Source organism: Anabrus simplex, chromosome 11, assembly GCF_040414725.1.
Source record: "Anabrus simplex isolate iqAnaSimp1 chromosome 11, ASM4041472v1, whole genome shotgun sequence".
NCBI classification, from domain to species: Eukaryota; Metazoa; Arthropoda; class Insecta; order Orthoptera; family Tettigoniidae; genus Anabrus; species Anabrus simplex.
Window position 1 is genome coordinate 59,988,820 of NC_090275.1, and position 4,116 is coordinate 59,992,935.

Below are 4,116 nucleotides of genomic sequence, written 5' to 3' on the forward strand. Positions count from 1 at the left end.
ATCAACGTCTCACAGTTCACTGTGAAGGACTTGAGGCAGACATCTGAATTCCTCAGTTAACACATTTCACAATTGTTTCTGTACCGGTTGGTACACCTCTACGCCGCACATTTGAATTTTCCGCCTAAAAGTACTCCTCTACAGCTGAAAATCTGAACTTTGAAACTGAATTAATTCAACCGTTTATTAGAAGATGTCACTGTGTTAATTTCGAATTGTTTTTGTTTACTAATTATCAAGAAGTGTGGACATTCTCTCACAGATGTCTCTACCAAAAACTATGATCATGCACCCTGGTGCGAAGTGACGGAACTTTTCTTGAAGATATTTTATACTCATAAGTTTTCCTATAACTAAATGTTGTTCTTTCATTTGTGGGTTGGCAATATTAATCTTTCTTTCCACCAGTTTTGAAATTAACCAATCGTAAATTTCTGTCATTAATTTTCAGCCAATGGCGTCTTTCTTCCCCAATGTTGATGTGTAACTGTAAGCTACCCAATAAACGACTGTGGGTGTGTCTTAATCATTCATGAAAGGTCTCGAATCTTCCCCGAGAGTATAAAAACTGCTGATTTTCCTGGCTCTCTGACACTCGTACAACATCTTGCTTAGTGTATGGGGGTATAGCAGGAGGCGGGAAGCGCCTCTTTCATCAGCCAGCAGCCCTTTAACATCTTTATTTCTTGTTAGCTCAGCAGTTTAGCCCTTGGGGAAGGTCCGAAACCTTTTCAATGTAACCTACCTTTCTAAAAATGTAACTTAGTGCCGGCTTATGTAAAAGTTTCTTATTACTTTAGCTCTAAATCGGGGATAGAGAGTGCTTTACCCTTTCGAGCTCCCCTTAATTTTGAGTTGAGGTGACTACGTTTTCATAACCGATTTTCTACTCTTAATGTATTAAAATTTTCTTATACGAGTCACCTCCCTAGTTTGGGAATTGCCCCTGTGTCATCGGCCTAGTGCCCCTTAGGTTTTAAAAGGTTTCATGTAGGAGTGCAAGCAACGCCTCCATTCATCTTGGTATTTTTGGGCCATTTCATTAACCTATTAATTTTCTTTTAAGGCCCTGTAGGCTGGGTACGAGATACTCCTGTTTAATTCTTGTAACTTGCGCCTCGATGGCAAGTGATTGTAAAGCATTGTATTGCCTTTAATAGGCTTGAAAGATTGAGAGTGGGTCAGCTCTTTCTTGTTTGAAAAGTGCCTCTGGGAGGCTTGAGGTTAAAAGTTGGGAGCAAGTGCTCCATGTAATGAGGGGTTTTCTGCCCTTTGGTAATTTGTGGTTGTGAGCTGTGGGCTCAGGAATTATAATCTTGGGGCTCGAAGCCCAGAATTTGTAAAGACCCCTTAACTTGTGCCTTCGTTTGTAAAGTTACAATTGTACCTGATTTTTCATTGTTATTTCACCTAGTGAAAATTTGTTAAATCTGTCGTCTATTGAAAATATAACCTATATTTAAATTTTAATTAATCTTTCCGCCTTGTAGTTAGACCCGTTCTAGCCCGCACCTTCTTTCACCTCTGCCTTCCACGGATAACTCCGTAACAGTTTCTTTAGATACGCCCATTCAAGCACCATGAGTCTAGCAAATTGCTTTGAGGACCGTCACACTCCGTGTGAATTCGATTGCATGGTTACACTTATCAGCCAAATTGCAGGAAGACTCTCCGTCTTAACATTATTGTTTTTAGATGTTCTTGGACAGGCGGCATTTCGAATGACAATGTTGAAATTACTTGCACTAAACACAAAACACTAAACGACATTTTATCTTTTTGCTTTACGTCGCACCGACACAGATAGGTCTTATGGCGACGATGGGATGGGAAAGTGCTAGGACTGGGAAGGAAGCGGCCGTAGCGTTAATTAAGGTACAGCACCAGCATTTGCCTGGTGTGAAAATGGGAAACCATGGAAAACCATCTTCAGGGCTGCCGACAGTGGGGTTCGAACCCACTATCTCCCTGATGCAAGCTCATAGCTGCGCGCTCCTAACCGCACGACCAACTCGCCCGGTACAAAACAACATAGTTTTGAACTTGTCCAAACTGTCATTTATTAGCTCTCCGATGTCCAGAGTTGAGGGGTGTCCAAAGTAGGCCTACAGAAGATTTTTAACATGTTGATGTATAGGGAATTATACGATGCATTCAAGAAATGACCATTCGAAAAGGATGTCCAGGTTATAGGGGTATCCAAAGTGAGGGGTTTCACTGTACAAGATTTACTGCGAGGGAGATGAGACACAAGTTTTCAGGGCCAAGGCTAGCACCTAACCTTGAAGAAACTCCCGTTCTTTATGAGAGAAAGCTGTCGGAACAACATTCTGTCGCGTATATAGCGGACATTCTTAATGCTTTTTGCATGCTCTTCTGGCTTCGTTTTTTCTTATCTTCTTATTACGAAACTCTCTCTTTTCGCTGTTTCGCTTAGCCTGCATGCATGTAAACAATGTCAAGAGCAGGCCACTTATGTGTTATAACTGGAATTTACCCTGCTATTCATGTCTCGCAGCTAAAGAGAAACTGTGTGTGTGTGATTGTTGTCAAAATAACATTGAATCTACTGTAACGGTGGAGAATGGGCAGTTTCTTTGCTTCTTAAGTAGAGGCCCTAAATTCGATTCCCGAATTTTAATCCGAACTAAAGGACGTGAATTATAGATGAAACATGATGACCACGCTAACGATAATTGATGATGCTTGTTGTTTAAAAGGATCTAACAACTAGGTCATCGGCCCCGACCACGCTAAGGCAGATTAACCTAAGGTGATTTAATGACTCAGATCACTTAATAATAATAATAATAATAATAATAATAATAATAATAATAATAATAATAATAATAATTCCAGGTAAAAATCAGGCCCTACACAAGTGTAATTAAACCAGAGGTATCATATTTGTCAGAATGTTTGGCGTTGAACAAAAGAGGTGAATAAGAGGTACTGGAAAGGAAAGAAAGACGATACTTAGGAACATTTTGGGACTCCTCCAACAAATAAAGATATTTGGGTAAAAGTAAATATTGAAGATCTTTACCGCAATATAGAGAAAATTACAAACACAATTAAAGAACGACCGAGCGAGTTGGCCGTGCGGTTAGGGTCGCGCAGCTGTGAGCTTGATTTCGGGAGAAAGTGGGTTCGAGCGCCAATGTCGGCAGCCCTGAAGATGGTTTCCCGTGGTTTCCCATTTTCACACCAGGCTGTAGCTTAATTAAGGCCACGGCCACTTCCTTCCCACTCCTAGCCCTTTCCTATCCCATCATTGCCATAAGATCTATCTGTGTCGGTGCGACGTAAAGCCAAAAGGAAAAAAAAAAAAGACGAAATCAATTTTATGGTGACCTTCACAGAATGAACAACGACAGGATAACTAAGAAGATTTTCTATTGCATCTCCACTGGTTGACTGGAAGAGATAGGATGGAATCTGCAGAGACTAAAGATCGCAGATGACATGATAAATAACAGGGTGGACTTCCGGTGACAGATCATTTCTACGGATTTTACGCTTTTGCAAATTCGACGTCAACCTCGAGGAGTGTTAATGGGGGAGCAGAGACTGGCAATCAGTCGACGTATGAAGAAGTTCTGGGAAGAAAATAATAGTAATAATAATAATAATAATAATAATAATAATAATAATAATAATAATAATAATAATAATAATAATATAACAGGACTCCAGATCTCATACCAGAAAACTCACTACATGGAAGGATCTCTTCGGTACCTAGTTGGACAACCAATGAAAAGCCAATATGGCAAAATATCCTTAGTGTCTATATTCAAATACCTGGGAAAAGTCATCCAAACTTCAGGGACTGAATCGCGAAGCAAACGTAGAAAGGGTCTCTAAACTACAAAGAGCATACAGACTCACTTGGAGGAGATATAATAAAAAAAATCTATACCCCGAAATGCAAAATTAAGTCATTATAACACTGTAATCATGCCTGAAGCACTATATGCACCTGAAATACTGGTCACTGGGGGCAGATCATTGATTAAAGATGTAGAAAAGTAAGAAAGAAAAATCTTAAGGAAAATTTTCGGACCAGTCTGCTCAGGGGGAATCTGGATGATAAGGAAATCTCATCATGACCTG